Here is an 18,555-nt window from a genome sequence, read left to right as displayed (position 1 = left end):
GCAGGTTTCTGAGTGCTACTGTTTGTAATGAAAATGTAAATCTTCTTTTTGACCTTCTGCATTGGAAACAAATGTTTTCAATAAAACTGAATTAATTGTATACAGATTAGAGATACACCCCTGGGTCACAGATGATGGTATTTATAATGGGTGGAGATTGTGCGCCCCCTGGGTCCGGGGGACCCCACGCCGCACACCTATATGTTTTAATACTTACCCCTCCGAAGTCCTTTGTCGGGCTGGACAAAACACCCGAAAAATGGCTGACGCAGCCATTTTTCCGGTGTTATGCACACTTGGGAAAATGGCGGCCATGTCATTTTCCCAGTGACCTGCGCACCAGTAGTAGACTGTGGGCACACTCTAGTGCCCAGAGTTTACTGCTGCGGTGACGCGGCCGGCTGCAGTTTACACACGGGCTCCCACCTCTCATTACGCCTCTGCTGTGACCTAATAAAGATTGGCTCTCAATTTTACATTTTCATCCCTCTCAGCATTTGAATAGGGACTTTAGGGATATTTGCATGCACAAAAAGTGGTGCGTCACATTAGGGGCGTGTCCATGGGCCGTGCCCTGTTGCTCATCGTGCTAGGAGTGTGCCTAGCCCTTGACGGGCTGACACCAACCTCCCTACAGTGTATCATCCGTTCACTACTGCTATGCAGGGGTGAGAGAGTGATCTCCAAACCTTTTCCCACCCAGAGCGACTGTGCCCAAAAATTGGAACTGTCCCACCAAAATCGGAACGGTTGCGATATGCATTAGTCTATAGTCTATATTTCACTCTGATAAAACTCCAAAGTTGTGGCAGTTATATGAGGTGCAGTAGTGTGAAGTAATATGAGATTGCAGGAATAAGACTACTCAGTTTTATTATACAGGTTCAGGGTCTTTTTGCTTGACTAGGGGTAATGGCCCGTATACACCATGCAGAAATGTTTGTTTCCGCATATTTTGGGTAACTGGCCATTCATCATAAAGGATCTGATTGGACTGATATTCGGCAAACTCCGAAAACCTAGTTCAGATGGCGCTTATTCTCGGTGCCCCGTCCAGCGGCTCTACGCATATGTGGGATTGTGTCACACATACGCAGTAGCTGACCACTGGGGAGGTAAGTAACCCTGCTACTGAAGTAGCAATGTTACCGAATGTGGGAACAGCTGCTTTTCGCAGCAGCTGTCCCCGCACCAGAGCAATCATGGTTCAAACATGGAGACGGTGCACCAGTACAGAGATAATTTCTGGGCCGAAAGGCAAAATTCAGCAGTGCCAGCTATGGCTGCAACAATTAAATCAATACTTTTTTTATTTATGGGGCTATTGTAATGAAGTTTTCACCAAATGTCAGCAACAACCCATGCGATCCACACATGCAAAGAAATCAAACCATAGATGTCCAGAAATTAAGTTGTGTGAAATGACACAGGGAAACAGTATTGAACATATGAAGAAAGGGAGGTGTAAAAAGGCATGGAAAGCCAAGACACCAGCTGAAATCTATCAGTAATTAGAAAGCAATCCTGCCCCTTGTCAGTGCAAATTAATATAAGCTGGTTCAGTCCCAACTGATGGCCTATAAAAAGGTGTCTCATTACCATGGTGTCACACAAGAAACCTCTCATGATGGGTAAAGGCAAAGAGCTCTCGAGACCTTCGCAACCTTATTGTTGGCAAACCTACTGATGGCATTGGTTACAGAAGGATTTCTGAATGTTCCAGTGAGCACTTTAGGGGCCATAATCCGGAAGCGGAAAGAACATCATTTCACCATAAACTGGCCATGACCAGGTGCTCCTCTCAAGATTTCTGACAGAGGAGTGAAAAGAATTATCAGAAGAGTTGTCCAAGAGCCAAGGACCACTTGTGGAGAGCTTCAGAAAGACCTGGAATTAGCAGGTACAATTATTTCAAAGAAAACAATAAGTAATGCACTCAGCTGTCATGGCCTGTATGCACGCTCACCACGCAAGACTCCACTGCTGAAGAAAAAGCATGTTGAAGCTTGTTTAAAGGTTGCTGCACAACATTTGGACAAGCCTGTGAAATACTGGGAGAATATAGTCTGGTCGGATGAGACCAAAATTGAACTCTTTGGATGCCATAATACACACACCATGTTTGGAGGAGAAATGGCACTACACATCACCCCAAAAACACCAAACCAACAGTGAAGTTTGGAGATGGGAACATCATGGTGAGGGGCTGTTTTTCAGCATATGGTACTGGCATACTTCATATAACTGAAGGAAGGATGAATGGAAAAATGTACAGAGACCACCTTGAAAAAAAATTCTGCTGTCATCTACCAGGATGCTGAAATGAGGGTGGACATTTCAGCAAGACAATGATCCCAAACACACAGTCAAGGACACCCTCAATAGGTTTCAGAGAATGAAAATAAAGCTGCTAGAATGGCCCAGCCAATCACCTGACTTGAATCCAATTGAAAATCTATGGAAAGAACTAAAGATCCATAGAAGAGGCCCATGGAACCTTCCAAGAGTTGAAGACTGAGTAGAAAAATGGGCCAAAATCACAACTGAGCAATGCATGCGACTAGTTTCTCCATACAGGAGGCGTCTTGAAGCTGTCATTACCTACAAAGGCGTATGTATGAAGTATTAAATATATTTCAGTAAGCGTGTTCAATACTTTTTCCCTGTGTCATTTCACATTATTACACATAACTTAATGTATGGACATCGATAGTATGATTTCTTTGCATGGGTGGATTACATGGGTTGTTGCTGACATTTGGGGAAATGTCATTACAATAGCCCCATTACATATATATTTACTGAGAAAAATGTTGATGTGTTCAATACTTATTTTACTGTGTGTATGTGTCTTTGGTTTGTGTACACAGGGCAAAGGTCCAACTATAGGGAATATTTTGGACATCAAGCAAACTAACCATTCCCAACACAGCCTAGCAAGGGAAATATTCCCCTGGGGCATGAGGTTCCTTGGGGTAGGTTTTTGTCCATCTGCCTATGCATGTGGGAAGAGTGCGCATTTGTAGACTGCAGACATCTTATTGGTAGGCTCACTAACAGGAATTTATAGGATTTATAATGTGAGTGGTGGGAAAGTTGTGGGATGAAACACTGAAAGGATCCTGGCTGGGCCGCTGGGCAGAACTGAACGTAGTAGAGAGAGATTTCAGTTCTGCATGAAAGTGGAGAATATTCTGTTTTAGGCTGATTTTGCTGCAGGGGAAAGTGTACATTTGCCCTGGACCTCGTTTATATATATATATATATATATATATATATATAAACAGAGAACAATAGCGGCACTTCAAAAAGTACACTCAATACGCAGTGGTGTGGTGGATTCAACGTTTCAGTCAACTTGATAAAAGTCTTCATTGACTGAAACGTTGGATCCACCACACCACTGTGTATTGAGTTTACTTTTTGAAGTCCCTCGAGTGCTGCTATTGTTCTCTGTTCTGCGAGCAAGGTTACCCATACCTGAGATGGCACCAGGGCAAGTATTAAGTTCATGTGTGGAGTGCCGGCTCGATTGACACACACACACGATCAATTTTTGTTTTCAGCTGATTTGCTAAATGTGGAACCGCCATTGTGTTAGCTGCCACCACTATTTATGTAAATGCAGCCTACCAATTCCATGAGACACAAAGGACAATGGGCCTGATACACTACCATACGCAATAGCGATTACGCACGAAGTTCAACTGCGGTAGTATGTTAATTAATTGCGACCGCTCTTCCTTCACAGCACTACACAAGGACGCCCACTTTACCTTACACACATCCGTAATGTTTAGCAAGACTGCGAGACTATCGGTACAATCGATTACCATCGCAGCCTCACGCACACTTGCACAAGCCCTGACCTTGTTAACAACCACGCTGTCAGGCTGCGTAGGCCATCGCAGTGGATACTTTACAGTGTGCACGCCCCTGCAACGGCGTTGAAACGCACTGGCACACCTGCGTTTGCCGCCCCCTCCTCTGGTCACCACCCACAAATGCCAATTCCTGTCAATCACTCTGCGATGGATCTGCGTAGTCGTTGCGTTCACCGTACCGATTGCAATGATTAGTGCGGGCACTGTGATGCATAGGCATCCCTCAGTACCTCCCAATGGTCCTGATTTCAGTGGGACAGTTATGATTCATGGACATCGGTATGGTTGCGGTTTACATGGAAATGGATGGAGCTGGCAATTCTGGGTGGAATGCAGTGTCTTATTTTGTAGGTAACCGGACCCTATATCTTATATATTTCTAATGAAGATTATCAGTGTCCCTGGCTAATACCTGTGGGCTGTGGAACTACAAGCCCCAGCATGCTCTGATAGCTGGTAGGTTATGCTGAGACTTATACAGCACCTAGAGAACCATAGGATGTACCTGGGGTTTCTTTTGCTTTTAACCCCCTAGAATCTGCAAGTGAACAGAAAGGTACAGTATGACTGTACCAAAAACATTTCAGTGTAATTGACTTTGTTAGAATATATATATTTTTTTCAAGTGATACAATAGTAAAGCAGGAAAACCACATTCACGTAAACTCTGCAGCTACATGACAACAAAGCGCACGTTAATCTTTCTAAAACATTTGATTACATAATGTTTATGCATAAACCGTGCTTGGTTACGGTCATTTCTGAGCAGGAAATATTCAGCTGTTACTAGGCAGGTGCAAGGGAAGTTATAATGGTGATCTGCTCCCTCTGCTGGCATTATCCAATATTACGCTTCAAGAACATAGAATGTACCCTATGGCGATTGTTATCATATATTATATATTATGAAGCAAGAGAATAGTGAATCATTCACCTCACTCCCTGCCCCATAAGAGCTTGCAGTCTACAGTTTCAGGGTTCATTTTGACAGAAGCCAGTAAACCTACCTTTTTTGGACTGTAAGACAAAACTCTAGCGCCCACAGAAAAAAAAAATCACACTGGATAGAATATTAAAACTGCACAGATAGTGCCCTGGGCAGGATAGAACATTGGGGCTGTGAAGTAGCAATGCTAACCACTGTACCACAAATGTGATTAAATAACAGTTTAGTTAGCAGCTCAAGTACGCACTTAACATACAAGTATAACTGTGTATGTATACTTCACAACCTTCCTGTTTCAGTGGACCAGTCCTGCTTTTTGGGCACTCTCTCGCTGTCTCACCCGCCAGCTGCAGTGTCCCGCGGGTGGGAGGAAGTTGGGGGGGGGGAGCACTCTTGTCGCATGCTGCTCAGCGGCGAATGGATGACGTACGCCCACACTGGGAGTCAGGACTGGATGTTGTGGCCTCACGTACACGAGGCCACACTCCCTCTTGAGCGAGCTGGTCCATGCGGTACCACACGAGGAGTCCCGGATTTTAAAAAGTTTAGATGTATGGTCTGTGTGTGAGACAGCAGCCTCTCTCCCCAGCCTAGCACACGCTGCTGTATGCTGGGCTGGCCGGAGGGCCTGATTCAGAGCTGAACGCTCTGACCAGAGCGCTCGCTCTGAATCAGGGCCCTCCTACCTTTTTTTTTGGAGCGTCCTCATGGACGCTCACATAGCTGTGGGTTACCACCCACAGCTATAGCGAGCGTCTATGATGATGGTCGCGATGGTCTTGACCATCGCGACCATCGGGCTTGCGACGGAGACCCTGCGGTAGGGTCTCGCTGCCGCAAGGCCTGGAGTGATTTTGGCTCTATCAGAGCCAAAATCACTCCCACTGACATCACTAGTGATGTCAGCGGGGCCGGCTTGAGACGGTAGGCGTTCCCATGGGAACGCCTCCATCTGGCAGGCACGCCCACCAAAGGGGGCGTGCTGTCAATCAACATCGACAGCACGCCCCCTTTGGTGCGAGACCCGGAGCGATGGTGAGCCCGTCGCTCGCCTGGTCTCGCGCATGCGCACGACAGAGCTCCCTCCTTCGTGCACATGCGCAGTGGGCAACATCGACCTGCTTGCAAGCGTCCTGCCGCTCGCGAGCGGGTCTGAATGACCCCCAGAGTCAGGAGGCTGCTGACGTGGAAATGCAGTCAGGGCCAGACTAATAATGAGGCGGATGGAACTACGGCTCCAGACCTCCTCATAAAATTAGGCACACCTTCATACACTATGTAGACAAAAGTGCTTGAACACTGACAGCAAATAGATCAACAAGATGTTATTGACGTCAGTACTTTGTAGGTCCACCACGTGTAGTGATTACTGCAGACACCCTTCTTGGCCAACTGTCCACAAGTTCCTGGACAGCAGCAGGCGATATGTTCTGCCATTCCACCTTATGTACAGTGACCAACTGTGACACTGAAGAAGGTCGAGTCGGCCTTGAACGCACCCATTGCTCCAATTCCTCCCAGAAGTTCTCAATGGGGTTAAGATCTGGACTCTGAGCTGGCCAGTCCATCCGGGTTACCAAATTTTCTATTAATCAGTCCAGCGTCGCCCTGGAAACATGACAGGTGATATTGTCGTCCTGATAAAAAACATTTGATGTTCTCGTAGAACTGCAAGTGCAAGGGCCTCCCTACCAAGTGTTCTTGTCGAAACCGCCACATTAGTGGCCATCTGGAGCTCGTGTGCAATGGTATGTATTTAGCTTACATGGGGGTGTCCAATCACTTTTGTCTACATAGTGTAGATGGATCTAGGCGCGGGGGTGAGGGAGGGGACTTTCGTTTCTGGCACTTTTAAGTTTTTTTCAACGGAGATCAGCAGCAGACTCTACGCTGTCTCCGTCAGGTCCTATAGACCTGGTGGCCACAAGGACCCGCCGTGGCGTTCACAGCAGGTCCGTTCTGCTGCATGCATGGCAAAGTTCCGCTGCGGTCTCCAACTCTCTATTAAATGGGGGGAATTGGCAGAGCTGTGAGTGGACAATGAATGGGCGGAGGGCTGGGAGTGATGTGGACATTGAATGGGCTGGCGTGGGGGTATGCTTTAGGGTGGACATTGAAGTGGCCGAGTGGGTGCTGTGAGGTGGTTATTGAAGGGGGTGAGAGTGCATCAAAGAGGGGAGTGCTGTGAGGTGGTTATTGAAGGTGAAAGACTGCTCTTCTCCTCCGGCGTCCCACCGTGTGCTTCCCAGACCTGCTACAGCCACTAGGGGGCATATCCAATTAGCCCCCACGGCTAATTGACGCGCTGGACGGGATTCAATTAGCGGGGATTCCACGCGTGGGTGTCCCTGAGACCCCGCGCGCGAGTCCCTGCTGATTGACTTTACTTCGCACCTCATGTAGGTGCGTGGTAAAATCAGTGTGAGGCCTCGCGCGAGAGGGTATTACACACTGATTCCGCAGTTCTCGCGGAATCAGTGTGTTCTCGCGCGGGAGTCCTGGTCTAATGACATGGGGAAATAGCTATTTATTTGAATAGCTAAACCCCACGTTGTGGACTTTTGCCTGTCAATTAGCAGCGGGTGAAATCCTGCTGCTAATTGGATATGCCCCTAGGGGGCCCATTTATCAAAGGGAATTTGAGGTAAATTCCCCGAAAACACCTGTTTTCGGGGGTTTACCTCAAATACTAAGTATCCCCCGGATGTATGAAGGAGGCTGCCAGCGGCAATGGAGGGAACACAGCAGGTATCGGAGATACCTGATGCGGTCCCTCCATTGCCGCTTGCAGCTTCCTCCCCCATAGGCTTCGCATTCCCGATATTGGCACCAGCAGCTAACGCCATCTGCCCGCTGTAGCCTATCTCCCAGATCCCTCCGCCGGCAATGGGCACTGATCATGTGTAGTCCACCGCTTAACCCCGCTGCCTTAACTATAAAAGTGCACCAAGTGCACTATAATACCCAGCAACCCCTGTACGCTCCAGGCTGTCACACTGCAATACCACCACTGTTTTAACCCCTGCAATAATACTGCTATGTGCATTACCTGCATTAATAATCCTGTATCTGCTGTTGCCAATAAACCCAGTACCCAGGTTAAGGACTTTCCGTGTGGCGTCACATCTGCTGTGCACCTATTGTGATCACCGCCCCAATAGGCTACAAATATTTGAAAAGTGCCGGCGGGCCCCTCTGCCAACCTATGCTCCTCTCCGCACTGTGTGCCACTGCAGAGGAACCAGCTGGGCCGTCATTGCTCGGAAAAGGCACCAGGAGGACGCTGCGAGGTGAACAGTGAAGGGGGCAGTATGTGGGGCTGTGAGGGGGGAAATGAAAGGGACAGTATGTACTTTGAGGTGACAGTTTAGGTGGAATATGTGGATCTGTGAGGGTCGCTGTCAGGGTTTGTATTTATAATGGGTGCAAGGTGTGCGGTGCACACGGGCCCTTGGGTCCTAGAGGCCCGCACCGCACACCTTGCACTCATATTATATATATCTCTCAGGAGTCCCTTGTCAGCGCCGGTGTCATTGCTGTAAAAACGTCTGTAAAATGGCAGCTGCTGCCATTTTCCTGTCGTTTTGCGCATGCGTAGTACAGGGAAAATGGCATCCGCGGCCATTTTCCCGGTGACCTGCGCGTGCGCTATAGACTCTGGGACCACTCTAGTGCCCAGAGTCTATCAGTGCGGTGCCGGCCGTCGGACTGCGAGGAGGGGCCCTGTGACGGAGACTGCACACGGGCCCCCTCCTCTCTAGAAACGCCCCTGGTCGCTGTGTGTCAGTGAATGCTATGTGGTGGTGGGTCAATGTGTGAGTTGTGGGGATGTCAGTGCTGGGAGGGGGCAGTAGTGGGTCAGTGAATGCTGTAAAGTGGGCAGTGAGGGGGTTACTGTGTGTGCTGTGAAGGACTCAGGCTCTGATTCAGAGCCAGACGCTCCTGGCCACTCGCATAGCTGTGGGTGACCAACCACAGCTATTGCGAGCAGCCAGGTGATGGTCACGATGGTCTCGACCATCGCGACCATCGGAGCTTGCGACGAGACCCTTGCGGTAGGGTCTCGTTCCCGCAAGCCCCAGTGAGCTTCTGGCTCTAATAGAGCCGGAAGCTCACCACCGACATCACTCGTGATGTCAGTGGGGCCGCCCCCAAACGGCAGGCATTCCGTCGGGAACGCCTCCGTTTGGCCAGCCAACCCCATACCCGCCTCCAAAACGGGGCAAGTTGTTGATCAACATCGACAGCCGCCCCCTTTTGGTGCGAGACCCGGAGCGACGGAGCGCCCGTTGCTAGCCGGGTCTCGCGCATGCGCACGTCGGAGCCAGCTCCGGCAAGCGCATGCGCAGTGGCCAAACATCGACCCGGGTCTGAATCAGGCCCTCAGCATGCTGTGGGGAGCACGGTGTGCGCTAAGAGGGGGCAGTGAAGGCCTATGGGAGGGTAGTGAAGAGGATCAGTGTGTGTAGCGAGTGAGTCAAGGAGCAATGAGACAGCTGTGGACGGGGGCCCAGGGGCAATCAGGGTGGAATGCAGAGAGGACTCGATGAGACAGGTATGAGGGGTCAATGAGATGACAATGTAGGGGGCAATCAGAGCCTGATTCAGACCCACTTGCAAGCGCATAGCGCTCGCAAGCGGGTTGATGGTGGCCCAGTGCGCACGCTCAGCGTGCGCAAGCCCCGGGACGAGCCCAAAAAGCATTTGCTTCCTGGCTCACTACAAAAGGGGCGGCTGTCAATGTTGATCGACAGCTCACCTCGTTTTTGTAGGCGTAGCCGGGGGATGGCTTCTCAAACGGAGGCGATTCCCATGCGAACGCCTGCCGTTTGTTGGTGGCCTTACTGACATCACCAGTGATGTCAGTGAGAGAGCTTCCGGCTCTATTAGAGCCAGAAGCTCTCTGGGGCTTGCGGCCACGAGACCCTACCACAAGGTCTTGACCATCGCGACCATCGTCCTGGACGCTCACAATAGCTGTGGGTGGTGACCCACAGCTATGCGAGGGGCCAGGAGGCCGCAACAAAAAAAAACAGCGCCCGTCCTGATTCAGAGCCCTCAGAGCGATATGGAGGGAGAAGGCAATGAGAAAGCTATGGAGGGGGCAGTGAGAGATATCAGGAAGGGGTTAATGAGAGAGATCCATGCACTCTAATGCTTTATGTTGACTGGCAGTTGGAGATTCAGGGGGAGGGATCTAAATTATTTGACATTTTAAATGCAGGTATTAGTCCCTATTTCTTTTCCAGACATGTCTGAAACTTTCCAACATTTAAACAAGCACCAATGGAGCTTAGAGCGCCAGTTGGCAGCTGCAGATAGGACATGACTTGGCCTTGTTTATTGTATGTACCCCATGCCTCCAGTGTGATGAAAAATGGGGGCTGTGGCTCACAGGGACGGCATATACTGTGAGGCCACGTCCTTGCCGCAATGCCACGCCCATTTCTGAGTGCGACTCCGGCACGGGCAATGTCCCTAGTAAACTCCACCTCTTCCCCTATCCTGGCACCCCCCCTGTTATTGTCTTCTGGATCAGCCCCTGCCCACCATCATAGTAGCATGATGACAGCCAGCTGCCTAGCTGGTCACACAGTCAGTCATAAACCGTAAGCATTATATGGTATATCTAGGTTACTCACAAAATTCGGCAATGTTTCCCTTCTTTGTATATAGGGAGACAGTGGGGTGGATAGTGTAGGGGGTGTAATATCTTTCAGAAGGACAAAGCAAACAGATATATAAACTGCGCATCTTTCCTGAGTAATTAAGGTCTCAAAACTATTTAACTCTGATGTTCTTTTTATATATAATAAATGTGTTTATTTATTCATATGAATTTTGAGACCTTAATTACTCAGGAAAGATGCGCAGTTTATATATCTGTATATGCCTGGGAGTTTTAAGCAGGGACTCTGCCATTACTGGGCCTGATTCAGAGCCGGACGCTCTAACAGAGCGTTCGCTCTGAATCAGGACCGGCCTTTTGTTTTTTTAGAGCAGCCTCCTGGCCGCTCGCATAGCTGTGGGTGACCATTGGGCTTGCGACGAGACCCTTGTGGTAGGGTCTCGTTGCCGCAAGCCCAAGAGTGCTTTCGGCTCTAACAGAGCCGAAAGCACTCCCATTGACATCACTTGTGATGTCAGTGGGGCCGGCCCCAGACGGTAGGCGTTTCCATGGGAACGCCTCCGTCTGGGCAGCCACGCCCCCGGTCCGCCCACCAAAGGGGGCGTGCTGTCACTCAACATCGACAGCATGCCCCCTTTGGTACGAGACCCGGAGCGACGGTTTGCCCGTCGCTATCCAGGTCTCGCACATGCGCACGACGGAGCCTGCTTCGTCTTGCGCATGCGCACTGGGCCACCATCGACCCGCTTGAGAGCGCATAGCGCTCGCGAGCGGGTCTGAATCAGGCCCACTGTCCATAGAGCACTTTGCTTAGGCCTAAGGAGATGACCTCTGCCTGGGGAAGAAAGAACAACTCATCAGGCAGCAGCCAAGGTGCTAAAAGAATCTTACATCCTGGGACTCCATCATTGCTACCAGTAGCTGCATTGTGCCAGGTCCTGCTTCAGGTACGCAGAATGAGCTTTATCTCTGTATTCCACATGGTGCAAACATCTCAGATACCAAGAAGAACCCCTCTATTGGCAGGCGGGCACTCAGGTACTGGTCAGCCGAGCCAGCTCATGCTATAACCAAGCAGGGATTGCCAATAAGCCTGGTGTAACATACCAAGTTATTAGGGTTATGGCTGTTTGGGGATTTGTACCAGGATCTTCATCATCACAGAATGCAACGCGTGTAGTAGGTATCCCGACAGCGGCAGTCCGACAAGGGTGAAGATCCCGATCGTCCCTAAGGTAAGTATCACTAACCTAATTCCCCCCTAACCCTAACCCTCCCTTAGGGGTGCCTAACCCTAACCTCCCCCCCCAAGTGCCTAACCCTAATCCCCCCCTCTAAGTGCCTAAACCTAACCCCCCCTTCCTCGCAGCCACCCCGGGGGGTGCCTAACCCTAACCTCCCCTCGGTGGTGCCTAGCCGTAACCCTCCCTTCCCCTAGCCTAACCCTAACCTCCCGGGGGGGTGCCTGACCCTAACTCCCCCCCTTCCCCTAGCCTAAGCCTAACCCTCCCGGGGGGGTGCCTGACCCTAACTCCCCCCCTTCCCCTAGCCTAAACCTAACCCTCACGGGGGGGTGCCTGACCCTAACTCCCCCCCTTCCCCTAGCCTAAACCTAACCCTCCCGGGGGGGGTGCCTGACCCTAACTCCCACCCTTCCCCTAGCCTAAACTTAACCCTCCCCCCCGCGCGGCTGTCCGCACGCGGCTTACCTTTGTTTGGTATGCCGGGCGTCGGTCTTCCGGTGTATGGTTAATGACAGGAGTCGAGTTTTCGACGCCTGTCATTAGTACCACACCGGGATTAGAAAGTCTGGAAGCCAGCGGTCGGCATTTAGACCGTCAGCTTCCAAACTACATCCCAATGAAACTACTTCTATAGTGAGCCTGGTGTAACATACCAAGGTACTAGAGTTATGGCTGTTAGATTAGATTAGCTACACTGTGTTTCTCATTGTCTTCAGTCTGGAGCTACATAAAATGGTATTAAATTAGAAATATTCAAGTACTCAATCTCTTAGTTGCTTTCAGTAAACACCTGCAGTATAATGAGCCATCATGCCCACTATGCAAAAGGGAAGATCTCTCCCATTGATGTGTCAGCCGGGTGTAAAATATACAAAAATTATGGGTGGATGAGGACTAGACCCAAGACAGCCGCCAGCTCTGCTATCACAGAACATCACCAATAGTACACTCAGGGCCTGATTCAGCAAGAAACGCGGTTGCTAACACGAATGCAATCGGACGACTGTTGCGAACTGTGCATGCGTATGCATCGCAGTGTGCGTGCGCAAACTAGCCATTGTGACCGGGACTGCGATCGCAGCGGCTATGCAGACCCATGGTAGAGGGATTGACAGGAAGTGCCGTTTGTGGGTGGTGATGGGGGGTGGTCAGTGTAACGCAGGCGTGCCAGCGTGTTTGAACGCCGTTGCAGGGACGTGCATAAATTAGCCACTGGACACATAGCGTGCACTGAAGTTAGCAATTTCTGAGCAAGGTCAGAGCTTGTGCAAGTGTGCGTGAGGCTGCAATGGTACTCTATGTTATCGATGGTTTCACAGTCCTGTTAAACATTACGGATGTGTGTAAGGCAAAGTGGGCGTCCTTATGTCGATTGTATACCCCCCCACCACCATAAATAGAGAACCTGGACACTAGCAGACTAAAGGCCCCCATACATCGGCCACGGATCGTTGCGATATAGCGATCCTGCAACCTGGCATCGCAGGATCGCTGAAATCCAATATGTTAGATTTCACAGATATGCCCATCACGATCAAAAAATTATCGTGATTGGCAGATCGGTGAAATTTAACATGCAGACTATCACCGATCCTGCGACGGATCGCAGAACATCAATGGCCGTCGGTCGGCATTTCCGACCAGCGGATCTACGTTTCCGATCCCATCGATACATTGTGACGATCCGTCGCAGATGTAAGAGGGCCTTAAGCCGGCTTACCTGCTAAACAGCCCAGGTGACTCTTGTCAGTTTTATCAGTCATCCCAAAAGAACATTCAAAGTACTAAAAAGAAAGCGGTATGGGGAATAGAACATGGGCCTCCCCGTCACTGATACAGTATGTGCAGTATCAGGCTACCAGCCCTGTGACCCAGCACAGGATCTGATACAAAGAGTCCTTGAAGTTTAATCAAGCGGTCAGGTGCAATATTGCAACAGTGGCTGCTGTCATCGCTTTCTTATCTATCTTAGGGCCATAACTAGGGTGGTGCGACATGTGCCATGGCACAGGGCACAGGGTACAGGGCGCTACTCAGGCCTGTCAATTTTCTGTCTATAATCATTCTTGCTTGTAGATTCCTTTTCTTTTATCCCCAGCATCTCCTGGCCTCCCCTATCTCTTCCCTGGCCAACTTCCCCTCCATGTGGCCACCACCCCAAGCACCATCAGTCACATCCTCTTTTATTTAACACACGCATTTAAAAATACTGTCACACCCGGGACTCAAACCTATAACCTCTCACATGGCAGTCAGACACCTTACACATGGAGCTATCTACCCCACAATTTTTGTTGGCAGCCTGAACACCACCGATACCGGACCCAGGTGTTAACAGCACACCGTAGGGCATATTCAATAGGCTGCGAGAATAGCAAACAACCCGCACCTGCGAGGTTTTTCCTGCAGGTGCGGGTTTTTTGCTATTCTATTAGGTGCGTGTTTTATTTTAAAACACGCGCCAGGAGGTTTTTGTTCTCACACCTCCCGAGCAAGCGTGCTTTTAGGAGAAATCACTGGGACTTGCTCTGACACCCCTGCGGCACCCCCTGAGGACTAATTAAGCAATTCTAAGTATCTAATTATCTTAATTATTCCTTACTTACCTCCTGCAGCGCTGTCTTCTTCATCCTGCATCGGGAGCCGGCTCTTCTGCAGCAGGGGTGAGTATGTGAGTGTGTGTAGTGTATGTATGTGTGTGTGTGTGTATAAGTGTGTGTGCCTCTGTCAGTGTGGCCCGCAGTGTTAGTGTGGCCCCCTGTAATGGGCGCTGGGAGAACTACATCTCCCAGCAGCCCTTGCTCCTCCCACCAGCCCCTGGGACTCCCAGCAGCCGCCTCTCCAGTAAGAAGAGAGAGGGGAGGCCACTGAGAGCCTTGGAGACGTCTGTAGAGCCCTGGCCAGGTAAGTGATGTTTTTTTTTTTTTTTTTTTTTTAAATACGCGGCACGCGGTTTTCACAGCTGAAAACCCCGCGACCAGTATTTTTGGAATTGAATACCGCGGGTATTCAATTCAGACTCTTCAGGGGAGGTTCCTGAGTTGGACGCTGCTGTGACCGTCTTTTCCTTTAGTTGAGTGTGCGACTTTATGCTAATGCTAGTATCAACCCTTCCTCTGGCATACAGCCGTGCACTTGAGTGCACAAGGGCTGTGACGCCCACTTTGAATGGCTGCAGTCGAATCGTTAAAAGCGGGCGGAATTACCGGCGGTGAAGCCAATGAACTGTACCATGGCCCACCGCAATATAGGGGTCCACACTGCCTGGTGCCGTTTTTAGTTGTATGCAGCTGCATGCCGAGCAGTCATCAAGGCTGTGACTGAGCCAGCCGTCAGCTACACGCAGAGAGGACCAGGGCACAGTGCAGTCAGGCTCAGCACTGCAGTGCATTACTGGGTAATATACTCCAGTAGTCTCTGCATTGGGGTCAGAGGAGCATGTGCTGAGCTCTGATTGGAGGAACCCATCACATGCTCCTCTGATCCAGCAGCAGCGCAGCCTCATAGGTGTGACTCATTGTGAGGCTGTGACTGCTGCTCTGCCGGCTGCCTGTGGATGCTGCTGGTGAGTACACTGTGTGGGCACTATAGGCATAATGAGTGGGGACTACAGTGTTGCATAATGTGTGGAGGCTACAGGTGGCATAATGTGTGGGCACTACAGGTGGCATAATGTGTGGGGACTACAGTGTAGCATAATGTGAGGGCACTACAGTGTAACATTATAACTAGTAACTAGTGTGTGGGCACTACAGTGTGGCATAATGTGGGCACTACAGGTTGCATAATGTGGTAACTACAGTGTAGCGTAATGTGTGGGCACTACAGTTGGCATAATGTGGGGGCACTACAGGTGGCATAATGTGGAGGCACTACAGTGTAGCATAATGTGTGGGCACTACAGGTAGCATAATGTGTGGGGACTACAGTGTAGCATAATGTGTGGGTACTAGAGGTGGCATGTGTGGGCACTACAGGTGGCATAATGTGTGGCTACTACAGGTAGCATAAAGTGTGGGCACTACAGGTAGCATAATGTGTGGGCACTACAGGTAGCATAATGTATGGGCACTACAGTGGTATAATGTGTGGGGACTACAGTGTGGCATAATAATGTTTGGGCACTACAGTTAGACAAAGTGTGGGAACTATTGGTGGCATAATCTGTGGGTACTACAGTGACATAATTTGTGGGCACTACAGTGTGGCATAATGTGTGCGCACTACAGGTGGCATAATGTTTGGGCACTACAGTGTGGCATAATGTGTGGGCACTACAGTGTGGCATAATGTGTGGGGACCCAATGCATCTCCCTGTCACTTTCTTCTATCACCCACTGCCTCTCCCCTCTCCCTGTCACACACTGCCTGTCACCCTCTCTGTCACCCACTGCCTGTCACCCACTGCCCCTCCATCTCCCTCTCACCCACTGACTCTCCCCTCTTTCTATCACCCACTCCCTGTCACCCACTGCCCCTCCCTCTCACCTACTGACTCTTCCCTCTCCCTGTCACCTCTTCCTATCACCCACTCCCTGTCACCCACTGCCCCTCCCTCTCACCCACTGACTCTCCCCTCTCCCTGTCACCCACTGCCTGTCACCTCTTCCTATCACCCTCTCTCCTTGTCACCCACTGCCCAGCCCTCTCCCTGTCACCCTCTCCCCTACTGCTTTTCTCTGTCACTACTGCCTGTCACCTCTCCCTATCACTTTCTTCCTGTCACCCATTGCCTCTCCCTGTCACTCACTGCCACTCCCTCTCTCTGTCACTCACTGACTCTCCCCTCTCCCTGTAACACAGTACCTGTCACCATCTCCTTGTCACCTCTTCCTAACACCCTCTCCCTGTCAGCCATTGCCCATCCCTCTCCCTTTTACCCACTGCTCTTCCCTGTCACTGCTTCCTATAACTCTCTCCCTGTCACACACTGCTTCGCTCTATCACCTCTCACCCTCTTCCCTGTCACCCACTGCTTCTTCCCTCTCCCTGTCACCCGCTGCTTCTCCCTGTCACCTCTCCCTATTATTCTCTTCCTGTCACCCACTGTCTCTTCCCTCTCCCTGTCACCCACTGCTTCTCCTTGTCACCTTCTTGCCTCTCTTTGTCTACCTCTACCTTGGACTTGGATGAGGGCGGAGGAGGGGGGCCCAAAGCAAATTATGGCACCTGGGCCCACCTTTCACAAGTTCTGCCACTGGTTGAAAGCACTATCGGCACCTGCACATGCCCCATGCTAGGTGCATGTTAGGATCTGCAGTGCCAGCCTGAGGCACAGCATTAATTACTGCCTGTCTGTGTGTACAGAATCAGGTGCACACTGATTGATTCTCCTGTCTGAACACAGCACAGGTGCTCAATAATCTGTCATTATGGATACTTGCTCTGGTTGGGCCTTGTCTCTGTAAATTCTAGCCAGCCCTTCACTCCTTGCCAGTGATAGAGAGTTTTTCGGACTTCCGGTTCCCAGTCCCCTGCTGTCAGTCGAGCTCCTGAGTCTGTCCAGCTGTGTTTCGTGTGTGCCATTTATTCCATCCAGGTGGCTACACTTATATCTCGTCCACGCGTGCTGCTTGTACCATCTGGGCAGCATGGAGCGCTTCCTACCCCAGAAGCGTCTGTCACCATCGGGTGCCAGTACCATCCCGGCGCCACTGGCAGCTACTCTGCGTTCCAGGTGCGCAATCGAGCACACCATCACCAGTGTCATCCCGGTGGCGCTGGTAGCAGCTTTGCATTCCAGGTGCGCAATCTGGCACACCATCGCCAGTGTCATCCCGGCAACACTGGTAGCAACTCTGCATTCCAGGGGCACAAGTCAGCACACCATCGCCAGTGTCATCCCAGCGGCGCAATCAAACACACCGTTGCCATTGTCATCTCGGCAACAATGGTAGCAACTCTGCATTCTAGGTGCGCTATTAAGCACACCGTTGCCAGTGTCATCTCGGCAACACTGGTAGCAGCTTCATGTTCTTGTTGCATACCTCACCTGAGTCTCATCAGCCCAAAGGCTGCACTGGTCCTGGGTCCCCAGGTCACAATCAGCCCCCAAGGCTGCTCCAACAGCCCAAAGGCTGCTACACACCATTAGTGGCTTGGCCACAACTATAAAGGCCACAACCAGCCCTCAAGGCTGCTCCAACAGCCCAAAGGCTGTTTCACATCACCAGTCGCTTGGCCACGACTATAAAGGCCACAACCAGCCCTCAAGGCTGCTCCAACAGCCCACAGGCTGCATCTCACCTCCAGGCCTCTGGCCACAACGAGCCAAAGCTCGCCAGCCCCCAAGGCTGCCTCCCAAAGCCCCAAAAATCTGTACCACCTCCGTAAGCCTCGTGGCCACAATTAGTCCGTGCAAGATCCACCCTGCGGGGAGGGGGAGGTTAGGTTTAGGCACTAGGGGGGAAGGTTAGGGTTAGGCACCGGTGATGGAGGGTTAGGGAGAGAGGGAGGGTTAGGGTTGGGGAGATAGGGTTAGGCGTCCCCCGGATGGTTAGGTTTAGGGGAGGGGGGGTTAGGTTTAGGCACCCCTGGGGGGAGGTTTGGGTTAGGCACTAAGGGGGAAGGTTAGGGTTAGGCACCGCTAGGGGAGGGTTAGGGGGGAGAGGGGAGGGTTAGGGGTGTTACTTACCTCAGTCGGGATCTTCAGCTGCCGGCCTTCCGGCATCGGTATTTCATCCACCGGGCTTAGGTCCAGCGGTGATTCATACTGATTCCTCTGTATTATATGATATACCACTTCTCTGTATTATCACTTTTGCTTAACTCAATATTCATGAACAACTAAAGTCATATGTAAGCTTGCTATGAGAACCAGACTAAAAACTGGAATTGACTAAATTTGCTTCT

The sequence above is a fragment of the Taudactylus pleione genome, unplaced genomic scaffold, assembly GCF_031769625.1.
Source record: "Taudactylus pleione unplaced genomic scaffold, aTauple2 ptg001060l, whole genome shotgun sequence".
NCBI lineage: Eukaryota > Metazoa > Chordata > Amphibia > Anura > Myobatrachidae > Taudactylus > Taudactylus pleione.
The sequence above is the reverse complement of the archived record's forward strand: the minus strand, read 5'-3'. Positions refer to the sequence as shown.